The sequence below is a fragment of the Lutra lutra genome, chromosome X (assembly GCF_902655055.1).
Source record: "Lutra lutra chromosome X, mLutLut1.2, whole genome shotgun sequence".
Lineage (NCBI taxonomy): Eukaryota > Metazoa > Chordata > Mammalia > Carnivora > Mustelidae > Lutra > Lutra lutra.
In genome coordinates this window covers 80,471,757-80,487,909 of record NC_062296.1, presented here as the reverse complement: position 1 = coordinate 80,487,909, position 16,153 = coordinate 80,471,757, and positions in this window count along the sequence as shown.

The following is a 16,153-nucleotide window of genomic DNA, read 5'->3' as shown; positions in this document are numbered from 1 at the left end:
GCCAACATTTAGTACATCATTATTTTCAGGTGTGGAGTTCAACAGTTCATCAGTTGCATACAACACTCAGTGCTCATCATATCACGTGCTCTCCTTAATACCCATCATCCAATTACTCAGCCCCCACCTACTTCCCCTCCAGCAACCCTCAGTTTGTTTCCTATAGTTAAGTGACTCTCATGGTTTGTCTCCCTTCTAACGACATCCCATTCAGTTTTCCCTCCCTTCCCCTGTGATCCTCTGCACTGTTTCTTTTAGTCCACATATGAGTGAAACCATATGATAATTGTCTTTCTCTGACTGACTTATTTTACTCAGCATAGTACCCTCCAGTTCCATCCAGACTGATGCATTCCTCCTTTCTGATAGCTAAGTAATATTCCATCATACATATATACCATATCTTCTTTATCCATTCATCTATTAATGGACATCTCAGCTCTTTCCACAGTTTGGCTACTGTGGACAATGCTGCTATAAACATTGGGGTGCAGGTGGCCCTATAGATCATAACATTTGTATCTCTAGGGTGAATACCTACTAATGCAATTGCTGGGTGGTAGGGTAGCACTATTTTTAACATCTTGAAGAACCTCCATACTGTTTTCCAGAGTGGCTGCACCAGCTTGCATTTCCACCAACAGGGTAAGAGGATTCCCCTTTCTCTGCATCTTTGCCAACATCTGTTGTTTCCTGACTTCCTAATTTTAGCCATTCTGACTGGTTTGAGGTGCTATCGCATCATGATTTGCATTTCCCTGGTGCCAAGTGATGTGGAGCATTTCTTCATTTGTCTGTTCACCATATAGATGTCTTCTTTGGAGAAATGTTCTGTTCATGTCTTCTGCCCATTTCTTGATTGGATTATTTGAGTTTTGGGTGCTGAATTTGAGAAGTTCTTTATAGATCTTGGATACTAGTCCTTTATCTGAGAAGTCATGCGCAAGTATCTTCCCCCATTCCATACGTTGCCTTTTAGTTTTGTTGACTGTGTCCTTCACTGTGCAGAAGTTTTTATCTTGATGAGGTCCCAACAGTTCATTTTTGCCCTTGCTTCCTTTGCCTTTGGAGACATGTCTAGCAAGAAGTTGCTGCAGCCGAGGTCAGAGGTTGCTGCCTATGTTCTCCTCTAGGATTTTGATGAATTCCTCTCAGATGGAGGTCATTCATCCATTTTGAGTTTATCTTTGTATATGGTGTAAGAGAATGGTCCGGTTTCATTCCTCTACATGTGGCTGTCCAATTCCCCCAGCACCATTTATTGAAGACACTTTTTTCCATTGGATATTCTTTCCTGCTTCGTTGAAGACTAGTTGACCATAGACTTGAGGGTCCATTTCTGGGTTCTCTATTCTGTTCCATTGATCAGTGTGCCTGTTTTTGTGCCATTACCATATTGTCTTGATGATTACAGTTTTGTAGTAGAAACTGAAGTCCGGCATTGTGATACAACCAGTTCTGGTTTTCTTTTTCAACATTCCTCTAGATATTCAGGGTCTTTTCTGGTTCCATACAAATTTTAGGGTTACTTATTCTAGCTCTGTGAAAAATGTCCATGGTACTTTGATAAGGATTGCACTGAATGTGTAGATTGCTCTGGGTAGCACAGACATTTTAACAATATTCGTTCTTCCAATCCATGAGCATGGAATAATTTTCCATTTCTTTATGTTCCTCAATTATTTCTTTCATAAGCTTTCTGTAGTTTTCAGAGTACAGATCCTTTACCTTTTTGGTTGGGTTTATTCCTAGGTATCTTATGGTTTTGGTTCAATTGCAAATGGGACTGACTCCTTAGTTTCTCTTTCTTCTATCTCATTTTTAGTGTACAGAAATGCAACTGATTTCTGTGTGTTGATTTTATACCATGTTGCTGAATTCCTGTATGAGTTCTAGCAATTTGGGGGTGGAGTCTTTTGGTTTTCCAGAAAAAGTACCATGTCATCTGCAAAGAGTGAGAGTTTCACTTCTTCTTTTTCATTTTGAATGCCCTTTATTTCTTTCTGTGGTCTAACTGCTGAGGCTACGACCTCTAGTACTATGTTGAACAACAGTGGTGAGAGTGGGCATCTCTGTCATATTCCTTACCTTAGGGGAAAAGTTCTCGGTTTTTCCCCATAGAGAAAGATATCCACTGTGGACTTTTCAAAACCAAAATTTCTTATCACAAAGGCATGGTTCAAGATGCCAGGCTTCTCCTTCTCAGGTACAAGTGTTATTTTATCTTCCCAAGGGTATTACATCAAGATGACATTTCATCATCTACATGAAAATCCTCATTTCTGCAGGGAGCATCACTGGTTCACAAGAACATAAAAACGAGAAATTCCCTTGAGTCACAGGACTTAAGTCACCAAATCAAAAACATCATTTAGGAGAGGGAACCCTAAAAATGTGTAATAAATACCCACCACAACAGCTTGAACAGGAATACAGATATTGAATCTGTAAGAATGTTGAGTCTCATGAACTTGAGGCCATCAAACAAAAGATCCTAACCTGTCTGCACTTACATGAATTAAAAAATGTTAGGTTGTAAAGTGTGTACCTTTTTTCACTTCAATTGAAGTTGTATTGTAGAAAGTGAAAAAAAAAAAACCACCCCAAAACCCTAGAAGTAGTACTGAATGTTGTCAGGCCGTGGCAACTGACATTCCATGGTTAAAAAGTAAATTTTAGAATCAGTGCTGTTGAATAATTTTTATAAAAATACATACTGAGTCCAATGCTTAAACTTGAAATAACTATAGTTATGGCATTCTGAGATTTGTATCCCTGCATGCCTTTTATGAATGTGAAAAAGAAAATCCTCTTCATCCCTTATACTTTTACTATTTTAGATGTTTCCAAAAATATCACTAGACTTCAGACAGAGTGGCTCAGAAGCTCTCCAAACAAACTTTTTCAAGTGTAAGCATGCAGGGGTTCTACAAAAGGGTGGCTGATACAGCTTCTTGATGATCTGTATCTTAAAAGTTATAGAAATAAGTACCAACAACTAAAGGACACAGTTACAAAATAAAATACTGTGACACATTGTGTGATGTCATACAATCAAATGCAATGTTTAGTAAACATACATTTTTTGTCATTTTGTATTTGTTTATACAGAATTAAAAATAAAGCACAGGACTAAAAACAAATATATATGTGTCCCTTTTGCATTACTCTTATGATGGTAAAGGGAAAACACAACAAGCACCACTACAAAATGTCTGACCATCACACAGCATTAAAAATAAAGTAGATGCCAAGCTGAACATTTATTAGTACGTGGTCTGCCAACCAAGAATCTTTCCGTTCAGGTTTTAGAATTCAAGTGTTTTTTAGAATATGGCTCATGTCTTCCAGTTTGTTATTGGCATAAAAATGACAGTGATGAGTATCTTTGGCTGGGTCTCCCCCAGAATCAGACCCAGAGACAAGGATTACATGTGTAAGTAGTTTATTTAGGAGGTGACCCCAGGAGCACAGGAAAAGTGAACATGGACAAGAAGGAAGACAGGGAAGTGAGTATTGATAAACAGGTTACCTCTGGACAACCAGAGCCCAATCCCCCTGGAGACTTCTGGGAAATAACTTTTCGAAATGCTTCAGAGTTGGTCCACATGAGGAATGAGAAATTTGGGGTATTTAGCTTCCAACTGCCATCAGACATTGGATAAGGGTTTCTTATGGGGCATTAACTTACTAGCCCTTCCAGCTTGCTCCATCTGTGACCTGAGGAATAAACAGCCTTTAGGAGCAAATTGCAGGTGTTCTGTAGGTGCTGTTGGCATATGCTAAAATGGTGAGTGTCAAAGGATATGGACAGAGCACCAGCAGTGTCTGCTGCAATTAGAAATATTCTTCAAGATATGTACAGATAATGAACAGAATCTTATTTAATTCTCTGAGAGATCATGGATGTTGGAGTTTCAGGACCATGCTAGAACTGACGACAATTAAGGTGAAGGTCTCTAGTAGAGGAACACCACCAAGGGAAAACTAAAAACTGATGAAGGATACAGAAGAATGAAGGTTCTAGGTGTTCTCAGCACAAATAAAGATGATGGTCAATCAGGTGCTCTGGAAGCTAGGTCTTTCTGAGATATGAACAGGATTAAGAAGCCAAATGATTCCAGAAAAATCAGGTCTAGTGTTAGAACCAAGAAGAGTTCCAATTCTAGGTTTATCTTTGTGGGTTTTGGGGTTTTTTTTTAAGATTTTATTTATTTTGTTTGAGAGAGAGAGAACAGGGGAGGAGGCAGAGGGAGAGAGAGAATCTCAAGCAGACTCTGCACTGAGCATGGAGCCCAAAACAGGGCTCCATCTCATGACCTCGAGATCATGACCTGAGCTAAAACCAAGAGTCAGATACTTAACCAACTGAGCCACCCAGGCTTATCTTCATATATAGAAGAAGCTTTGCATCCAGTGCTGTGCTTATAAACTTTAACAACTGGCTTTCTTGGGAACAGGAGGTATAGCCAATTACAAACTATTCACAGTTTAATAACTGGCTCACAGAATTCCTAAAAAATTAATAATTGTCTCTCACAAAATGGCATGAGCTGACTCCAGCATACCACTGCCAGTAGCTCCCCACCCAACATTCAGTCACGTTTTTGAGGTTCAAAGGGCTAACAGCTAACTACTCAAATATATCTAGTTCTTGATGTTGGGGGTTATGCCTGAAATGATCTCAGTACCTGTATGGGTGGATGATGTTGTTGATTTGGGTCTTGGGGATACTCAGTAGAGGCTATGGCCTTTTGAGACCCTCTGATTCACCTTCATTGTCATCTTCTTTAGAGCCTTTGAAGCCCTTTGTGTCTGAACTGGAGATTCTGGCAGAAGTGCCTCTGCGTTAGACTTTGTCAGTCCTTTACTTGTACTTGCACATTGGCATACCTCTATAATGTGTCTATTCCATTCCATGTCTTTTCCACTAATATTTACATCATGTACATACAAGTAAAATCAAAGTATACTCGTACCCAAAAGCAGAACCTGGAACTGTCATGAGTACTGAAGTAAATGAACATTCATTGTAGCAAAGCCCTGTGGCTCAAGCTTATAGATACTGTATTTAATGCAGACCTTGTCTGCCTCAACCATGAACAAAAAGTTACACATGCAATTAAATAGAGAAGCATGTTCAGTTCATACAATATCTAGCTTTCTCCCACCCAGAGTTCAGGGATCCCTTTCGCTCCCCATCACATCCTAACAGAAGTCACTGTCAACCAAACCTATCAGAAGCCACCTCTTTTCTCTAAGAAATGGCTCAAATAGCTGCACCCAACTACCTGGCATTCACCATAACCTTCTATTTTTAAAATAATTACTGCCTCCCAAGTGTTTTATATCACCTAAACCCTGTGTGTCTTTAACTATTAAGTTCTACATTTTTATAAACTTCCTGACAGCTACACAAGTTCTACTCTGGATTCATGCTGAATTGTGTCCCAATTTCTTGGTGGTTTCTTCTGTGTTCAAAAAGAAATACAGATCTATTTTCAAAGTAAATATTCCCCTTCCCTATCTTTCTCTGGTCTTACATAAGTTCAAAGTTACTAAGAAACCTCTTATGTACTCTTTAGATTTCTCTGCACCTCAGTAAATTCTCCCTACACCTCTTTGCTGCTAATGTGGCAAACTGAAGTCAAATTCTTTTGTTCCCATGTTTTATGGCATAAAAAACCCCTCTTAATTATGTCCATTGGAGTATCAGAGGATAAAAGAATACAAAGTTCTGATTATTTGTACCTGGCTGCTCTGCATGTTCTAGTGTCCAAAAGGCATCTAAAGGAAGGAACTAACCAGAAGCTCACAATTCTCTCTTTCTAGGGTTTCTTTTCATGGTAGCTGCCCCTAGGGTCTAAACAAGGCTATGACTTTCAAGCCCCTTTTATAATTTTCTGCTCCCATCTGATGCCTAGCTGCAGAAAATAGCAATGTGAGTAACAAAGTTTTTCAATATAGTTCAAATATTTCCAGTATTTCTATTCAAATAGAGACATTTCTTTACTATTCTGTGGCAGATTTTCCTTTGGAGAAATTGTGATCTACAAAATATTTCATTTTCTACCACATCTCTCCCATCCTTCTATCTACAGCAGCCAGATGGTATTTCTTATTAGTGGAAGAAATAATCAGACAAGAACAACTGGCCATTGAACAATTAGGAATACTGCCTGATAGGTGTTTTTCCAAGTACTTACTCTTCATTCCTGGTAGCAAGAATGTGTCAGCTTTAACCTATACCAGCATCTTAAGTCCCAAGGCAACATTTCTAAATTCTCAGCTTCATCTCAAAACTAAACTGAGTTCCAGTGACAGTGACAGGATACAAGATGTCAGGCTGTCACTTAGGAAGCACAACTGGCTTAAAGACCTGGATATGCAAAGTACTATGACATACAGGGTGGGAGTGGCGAGAGGGAGAGTGGAGAGCCTCATCTGTATTTAAATAAAATTCGTTTCCTTAACACAGTATTTTTTAGAGTATTTCTTCTTATCAGGTGCTTGGCTATTTGGAGTTGTCTTTTCTTGCTATCCTATAACGGGTCAATGCTGGAAGCATACCTTTTTAAAAAAAAATCATAGTATTATAAAAAGATATCTAAATGGATTTTTCTTTTGAAACCCTGCTGATTTATATTATCATTCCAGAAATTTTTTTCTCAATTACAAATTAATTTTCAATTAATTTACTCTTGGGTTTGAATTGTTCTGCCTATCAGCCTTTCAAGTAATAAGTGCCAAACAAATTCCTTAATGAACTAAGGAAACTGCTATATCAAAGAACCCCTTGGTTAAATGAAACCAATATGTAACACCATAAGAAAAGTCCTAAAGAGTAAGGTTATTTCCCCCAATCAGAGCTTGATTGAATAAATAAGTAAATAAATAATTTGTTGATCTTATTATAAGTTTTATATACTTAAATTGTCCATGTGAAAAATGACATCTCTGGCCAAGTGGTCCACTGTTAGGAACGAAAATAATTATTAGCTGTTACACATGAACCATAATTTTCTACTACTATTATTTAAAACTCTTCTTAAACTCTTTGCATCCACTCACCCATCAAATATTCCTACCTCCTACATAATAGTCACCTAAATTTCCCTCAAATCACCTACCAAAGAAAACACAGAACATGCTCAGAATCTATGACATAGGTGGAGAAATGCAACAGGGGATTTAAATACTTCTCTTGCCCATACTAGCTTCTAATTCACTGCTAAGATAATAAGTTACTTCAGATGATGAAAAGTGAGAAATAATTCTTTGAAATCAAAGGAATTTCGGTATGTCCTGAAAATAGATATTTGTAAATTTTTGCCACTGCTGGAAAACTTGAGATTTAGCTCATTTAATTGCAATAGGTTAGCTTTCATGTCTCCCATCATTTTTTAAAAAAGATTTTATTTATTTGACAGATAGAGAGATCACAAGCAGGCAGAGAGGCAGGCAGAAAGAGGGGTAAACAGGCTCCCTGCTGAGCAGAGAGCCCGAAGTGGCTCCCAGGACCTGAGCCAAAGGCAGAGGCTTAACCCACTGAGCCACCCTGGCACCCCTCTGCCATCATTTTTAACCCATTTGTATATACCTATGAATCTAACATAAGAAATCAAAATAAATGTTAAGACAAATGAATCACTAACAATTTTATTTAAATCCTATGTAAACCCTTTGTCTGTTACATTTTGAAAATCATCTGTCTTATATAGAAGTAAATATATTAAAATTTTTAAAAGATTTTATTTATTTATTTGACAGACAAAGATCACAAGTAGGCAGAGAGGCAGGCAGAGAGCAAGAGGGGGAAGCAGGCTCCCTGTGGAGCAGAGAGCCCAATGTGGGGCTCCATCCCAGGACCCTGGGATCATGACCTGAGCCGAAGGCAGAGGCTCTAACCCACTGAGCCACCCAGGTGCCCCAGAAGTAAATATATTAAAAATTCAAACCACAAAGAGATCTTTTTGGATACCTATATAATGAAAGTCTTAAAATAATTGCTTACATCTAACCTGATAATTCCATAAAACAGATTACATTCATTCCAACATTAAACTGGAGGCCTAATGTAGTATCTGTTTTGGAAACAGATACTACATAGAGTGTTTTGGAAACAGATACTACATAGAGTATTTTAATAGGTAAGTGTCCTAAGATCAACTGATGGCCTTCCCTTGTGATGGGCATGAATTTTGATGGGACCCATGCTGAGAACAAGAGGGCATAAAGGGTAACATAGGACCACCTTCACCATGATAAACACATCTCAGTCCCCTTCATGGCAGCAAGTATGTACTGTCAGCATATAGGACTGAACAGTATGTCTTTGGTTCTTGACTGCTTTTACAGAAAGTGAAAGTTCCCTGACACACATTCATTCAGGAATAATGAGTATATACTACAACTGACACTGAAAGATGCAGGGGTCAGTATAGCTTAGAAAAGAATTAAAGAGGGCAAGAGAGTGACAAAACATTTTGGAGGCAACTGCAGCAAGAATGAAGGCTTAATTTGTGCTGCCTGCCCTTCCTCTGCTCTATGGCACTATCTGTTTTCTGTGTCCTGCAAGGGGTCATCACCCATAATCCCAAAGATCCACTCTTCACCAAAAAGCCCAAATGACTCAGGATCTGATGGACTGTGGAACTATGACCTCCTTATGGCCCTACTAAATTAACCAAGAAGCGAATGGAAGAGGTGTACTCGCTTTCTCAGCAGCACAGGACTGGTTTCCTTTCATTGTATCTGATAGTCATTGAACATCTGCTCAATTATAGGCAGCTTTGGGAGAAGCTTAGTCTTCGGGGGAACCTATACCTAGAAAGAAAAAGAAGATATGCACATCAATTCTAACACCCAAGAGATTTATTCTTTCTCTGAGGTATCTTACATCCACCTCTGAATTCTACCACTCCGACTCACCTCTGCTAATTGGGAAACATAGTGGAAATTTAACTTAATTTAACCACACCCCTCAAATACTATTTCCACTCACTGTATTATTAGGATGATTTAGGCTGCAAGTAATTGAAAAGCCAACTCAAAATAGCTCAAACAACAAAAGACTTATGTAATTTGAAAGTCCACTGTCTGGGTATGCAGGTTTCAGAGCATGTCTGATTCAGCAGTTCAACAGTGAGATTGAAGTCCTAGATTCATTCCTATATGTATCAACATTATCCTCAGGCTGTGTACCCTATGTGGTCTCAAAATAGCTCTAGTGACGTCCAGAGCTACATCCTTTTTAAGACAGGGAGACAACTGATCTAGCTCTAAAGAACCTAGGAGCTTCTTACCCAGGAATTTGTAGTACTGTGTCACAAATCCATCCCTGAAGCAGTATCTGTGGCCAAGGAATGGAATTACTCTGAAGAGTCCAGGCCTAAGTGAGAGATCTCACTTCTAGTGCCAAGGGTAGAGTGTTTCCCCAAAAGCAATTGAAGTAAATGAACCAAATTCTCCAGGTTGAGGAAAAGCTATGCAGAAATGATCTTACTAGGTTACTGGGCTAGAAAGGACTGAAGAGGAGCAATCTTTCCCTACAAGGATAAGCTGCCATCCATATTCTGTCCTTCCTCATTGCTTTCCTCATACCCTAAGCATCAGGGAAGCCCAGACTAGGTGTTCTCTGTTTAGAGAGATAAGAAATACATGAGGACATGGCACATCTATGCCTGAGTTCAGAAATGCTCTTTTCCTCTTAAAAAAAAATGAGCCACTTTTAAAGCTTGATGATTCTAGCTAACAGTGGGCCACAGACCAGACAGTGTCAGCAGGGGCTGTAGCTACAACAGGAGTACAACTGACACATCCCACACACCAGACAATTCTACACACCAGTGATTTGGTGAGTATCAGTACACAGAAAGGAGCTGACCAATAGAATGGGCCATCAAAGGACTCAAACATAGGATAGTTAGTTCTTTTTTTTTTCTTTTTTTTTTTTATTATATTGAGTTAGCCAACATATAGTAGTTCTATATCATAGTCAAGGACAGAAAAGAACACCCTTGAGAATTAACTGGCAAAATGCATTGCTTGTCTAGGAACCCCACACTTTCCTCTGTGACCTTGATCTATTCTCCATTTCCCTTTCATCCTCACTTCTTCCTGCTCCTTAGGCTTTACCTTCCAGCAGCAAGGAGGAAAAGAACACCCACATCAACAGAATATACATCTCCCTACTGTTCCTCTGCTCTCTCATCAGGCATGGCTCTACTCTAGATTTTATTCCTAGTACTTATTTTTAAGGAAAAATGAAGGACCTCCAGTTGCCCTAATTTACTGACCGATAAAGTGACTAAGGAGCAAGAAGCTATAAAACCAGTCATAGGAGTATCTCATTAGCAAGAGGGGTGAATCTCTTGTGGTTTCTGCCCTGTCATTTTTTCCAGGTCTCACAACACATACCAGGCCCTGCTTCTGAAACACTTCCCTCTAAAAGGAGTTAAGCCAGTTGGTAGTGAGTGTCTAAGCCATATCTGTGCCTTTAACTCTGTGCCCTAACACTGTGAAAACTACTCAAATGGCCTGTCCTGGAGCACTGAGTGGATCACCAAGAGTATCTCTCTATGTGGAGGACAACATGTTACAAGGCCATAAAGGATTACTTCCTTTAGGGGATTTTTCCCCCTATGTTTACTTGTCTGTGTCACTCCAGATCCTAGCTCTCCTTTCAAGTTTGATAAATGGAGGGGCTCAGGATCAAAATAGTTATTGCTATCAGCAAAATATAATAGCGTTCAGTTAATTTATAAGAAACAACAGGCTTCATTAAATGCTGAAGTCCGCCTGAATCGTTCACCTCTGCAACAGAGGTGTGCTTGGCAGCTGATGTGTCAGGCTGCCCTGACATTACATATTCCACCAAAGGAGCGAAAGCTAATTCAAAAGGGATATGCACCTTGGAAGTCCAGCACACTGTGTATTCATTTGGTACCCCTCGAACTTATTTATCGTTTCCAGTATATGAGGAAACATTTTTACATAAAGAACTATAATTTCCAGATTATAACTAAACATGTATTTAATAGTTATTTTTTTTAAAAGATTTTATTTATTTATTTGACAGAGAGAAATCACAAGTAAGCAGAGAGGCAGGCAGAGAGAGAGGAGGAAGCAGGCTCCCTGCTGAGCAGAAAGCCCGATGTGGGGCTCGAACCCAGGACCTGGGATCATGACCTGAGCCGAAGGCAGCGGCTTAACCCACTGAGCCACCCAGGCGCCCCTAAACATGTATTTAAAGAGAAAACAACAACACAAGTTATGTTTATTAGTACAATTAGTGATATAATCATAAAATACATCTGGCCAATATTGAGGAGAGTGATTCTCAGGCTTACACAGTTATGGCATCCTTTTGTCTGTTTCTAATGGCTCCATATTCTGTCTGAGAGTGCTTTTTTTAAAATTATATTAAAATCTATTTTGTTTTGAGGGTTTTACCTTCTTTAGAATCCCATGACAACCTTCAAGGTCACCAAAAGATAGTTCCAGGGCTGTAATAAAATCTCAAGTAAAGAAGCAATGATCCAGGGTTTCAAGAATTAAACAATACAAAGTTAGACTAAGCCAACATTCTTTAAGTTTCCATGGCTAAAAACAGTGCTTTCCTCTTTTCTTAAAGCTTTTTTTTTTTTAAATAAGTCATCCTTTGACAAGATTCTAGAGGATTGGGCCTCTCAAACTTTGCCACAAGAATCACCCAGAGGGTTCGTGAAAACACAGATGAGTGGGCCTTACCCCCAGAGATTCTTTAGTAAGTCTGGGGTAGAGAGCAGGAATCTGCATTTCTAATAACTTCCCAGTTGATGTTGATGCAGACAGCCCATGGATCACAGACTTTCAGCAAAGGATTGTTCATAAACCAGAGGTCTACATTATGAAGCAAAGATAAATATCCAAACTCCTTACCTTTTTTCATGGGGTATAATAAGGACTAAAAAAGCAATCTCGGTATTTGGACTCGGCATCATCATTATCATGAGATTTACTGGGATGCAGCTAGACACAATGACCATACCACACTAAAGATGAAAGAATCAAGACAAAACTAAAACCAGGTTCCATAATCAGCCATTTAGGTTAATGCCATAACCCCATGAAATAGTTGATCATTTCGTTCTGGTCAATTTTGACTACCTACTTTTCTGCCTCCAATTCACAAACACCTGTTCTTTTCATTTTACTTTAAAGACGTATTTATTTATTTTAGAGAGAGAGAGAGAGAGAGAGAGCATGAGTGGGGGAAGGGCAGGGGGGAGACGGAGAAGGACAGACTCCCCAATGAGCACAGAGCCAGGCATAGGGCTCAATTCCAGGGCCCTGAGATCATGACCTGAGCCAAAATCAAGAGTTGGGATGCTCAACCAACTGTGCCACCTAGGTGCCCCACAAACACCTACCCTTTAAATTAGGGCAGAAAATTCTGTAGACACTGGAATATTACCTGAGAATGTGAATGGTCCCTAGGAAGAAGTAAACAAATTTAGACAATAATGCAAGCAAAGTGAACCCAGGTGGTTACAGCGTGAAAAATTCAACCAGCTATGTGTTCACTCTCCAAGATACTGAATACACAAGTTGATTAATTTTTTTTCTTTAGCTAAGTTCCACTACATTAACTGATTAGCAGGAGTAAGAAGGTAATAAGGAAAGATGGTATTAACTTGATTAAAATAAGTAATACCTGTTTTTTGCTGACAAATTAGGGAGGAAGGAGGCAAACTTTTGTCAACAATTCCATGCACCAGCCTTGCATTCCTTCCATAAGCAGTTCATCCTAAAAGTTGGTATATTTATTATCTCCCCCTCCATTTACTATAAGGAAATTAAGGCCCAGAAAGTTTAAGCAATATGCCCAAGGTCATTATGCTACCAAGTTACAGATCTGGTTGCAACAAAATCATGTCTTTTCTTATACACATACTAGTCATGCTAACAAGGCTTATCTTACTACCAGTAACTAACATTTACTGAATATGTTCTGAGCACTTGATATATATTGTGTTCTAATGCTCACAAAAACCCTGTAAGGTAGGCACTAATATTATTCTCATCTTACGGATGAAAAAACTGAGAATTGAAACACTCAGAAGTTAACTAACTCACTCACACAGCGAATGAGAGGTAGAGCTGGGATATGATCCTAAGCCATCAGATTCAGGCCCATGGATTATACTGCCACAATGGACAATAGAAAAGGCATGGCTTGGGAAATGTTACAAATAACCATTTATCAATAATATACCATCAACTAAAGATGTGAGACTTAGGACGACTCTAGGTTTGGCAGTGATAGAAGAGAGAAGGGATTAATCCTGGTAGACTTTCTGAAGAGATAAGTTTTTGGCCAGGTTGTGAGAGAACAGAAAGACATGGTGGGATGGGACAAGGCCCAAAAGGAGAGGATGGAGTACATCCTATTTGGAGGAATATTGACAAAGTAAGAAACCATGGTTATAGAGGGAAGACAATTCTGAAGGGCATCTTTGCTACATAAGAACGGTACAGAGTGAACTAAAATACATTATTGCAGTATCTAGGAAGGAAATATTTTAGGACTACCAATTCACTGGGGGGGGGGCGATATTTTGTATCCATTCCATTGAGATACTGCCACTTTCTACACTGAAAAGTTACTTTCCAATACAAGCATTACTGGGAAAGATACCACTCAACTTGCCTTTTTAGAGACTCTTTTTCTCTCTTTTCCTAAGGGGGCTTAGATGAGCCTGCACATGTTAAGAATGTGCCACATTCTGTGTATGAGTTGACAAAAGTAGACTCACACTAAATGTTCAAACCTGCAAAGCAATTTATCAGAAAGAGCACCAAGAGTCATTGTCTATGTTTGGGACCTGTGTTTTGACTGTTGAGGAGCACTGATTTCTAATTTCCCCAAGTCATTTTACTCCAGTTTCTCATCAGTGTCCAATTTACACCTCAGGAAGGTGGTCTCTAATTTCATTCGGGTCCTCATGGGACAATTATCTTTTACCTTCACCTGCAATATTTGCATCCTTTCACCTGGAATGTCCAGCTTTGAAAAACTAGAGACTTAATTACCAAGTGGTTAAAGCAGAAAATCAACACTCAATATAGCAGAAGAACGGATGGAAATATGATGCACTAAATACTCACAAAATAGGGGCCCGTGGGTGGCTCAGTGGGTTAAAGCCTCTGCCTTTGGCTTGGGTCGTGATCCCAGGGTTCTGGGATCAAGCCCCGCATTGGGCTCTCTGCTCAGCGAGGAGCCTGCTTCCTCCTCTCTCTCTCTGCCTGCCTCTCTGTCTACTTGTGATCTCCGTCTGTCAAATAAATAAATAAAATCTTTTAAAATAAATAAATACTCATAAAATAGAGTGGGCAAGGCAGGTCAAACATGGAGGAAAGATACCTTGTTCAATGACAAGCCATTAACACTGGTATTCCAAGCTTCCTCCAGTCTCACTCAGGATCCTTCTGCCATGCTAATTAACTCACCTGGTTTTCTCCTGCAGAACCTCATTTGGTTTGCCCTAAAACTGGCTTTTTCCTTTAAGAAAGAACATACAGGTTTCTGGCCAGGGCAAAATATGCCTTCGTTTTATGATCTCCTTACCATAGTTTGAAGTTTCAGTCTTGACACCTTGCTTGCATCCTTCTCTGGATCCTGTTCATTCTCCATTCCCTGATTGCTATTCTAAGTCACTGTTAAATTTTTCTTTACTTTTTTGGTAAGAACTATTTATAAATTCCTGTGTTTCAATTATTTTGCCTTCTTAGTTTTTGATTCTCTTTTCAAAACCCTCTTATGTGGTTATTGATCCATCCATATTTTCTATATTTTCTTCTCTTTAACCTTGTTCTGCTATTTTTCCCAACCCAATTTTGGTCATATTAAATAAGTAATTTCAAATTTAACTTTTTTAAATAATTTTTATTATGTTATGTTAGTCACCGTACAGTACCTCATTCGTTTTTGATGTAGTGTTCCATGATTCATTGTTTGCGTATAACAACCAGTTCCATGCAATATGTGCTCTTAACGTTTTTCACTCAGAATTATAATGTAAGCATTTTGCCATTATGATGGTTTTAAAGTATATGCCCAAATCCTTTGATAATATTTCATTCAAAGGGTACAGCCTAACCACCCACCCCTCTAGAGTAGAGGCTATACTCGTGGACTTGCCTCCAAGGAATAGAGCATGGTCCCCTCACCACCAAAAAGGCACATGACTTCTGAGACTAGGTCAATAAAAGGCATTGTAACTTCCTCTTTGCTCATTCTTTTACATTACTTGCTCTGGAGAGAGTCAACTGCCATGTCTTAAAGCCACTGAAGTAGCGCAATGGAGAAGTCTACTGACAATAACCAGCACTAACTTACAACCTACAACATGAGAGAACATATTTGCATATGGTACATCCAATAAGGGGTTAATATCCAAAATATATAAAGAACTTACACAACTCAACATCAAAACCCCTCCCCAAATAATCCAATTAAAAATGGGGAGAAGACATGAATAGACATTTTTCCAAAGAAGACATCCAGATGGTCAGCAGACATGTGAAAAGATGCTCATCATCACTAATCATCAGGGAAATGCAAATCAAAGCCACAATGAGATGTCACCTCACACCTGTCAGAAAAGCTAAAGTAAAAAACACAAGAAATAGCAAATGTTGTGAAAGATGTGGGGAAAAAGGAACCCTCGGTGTATACTGGTGGAAATGTAAATTTGTGCAGCCATTGTAGAAAACACTAAGTATTTACCCAAAGAAAATAAGAATACTAATTTAAAAAGATATATGCCCTTACATATATTTTGCAGCATTAATTACAATATCCAAAATATGGAAGCAATCTGTCCATCAATAAATGAATGGATAAAGAAGGTATGGTACATATATATGCATATTTATACATGCACACATACAATGGAATACTGCTCTGCCATATTTCAAGAATGAAATCTTGCCATTTGCTACAACATGCATGGATCTAGAGGGTATAATTCTAAGTAAAATAGATCAGAGAAAGATAAATACCATATGACTTCATCTACATGTGAAAATTAAGAAACAAAACAAATGAATAAAGTAAAAAAAAAGAGGCAAAAAACCAGACTCTCAACAATAGAGAATAAACTGGTGG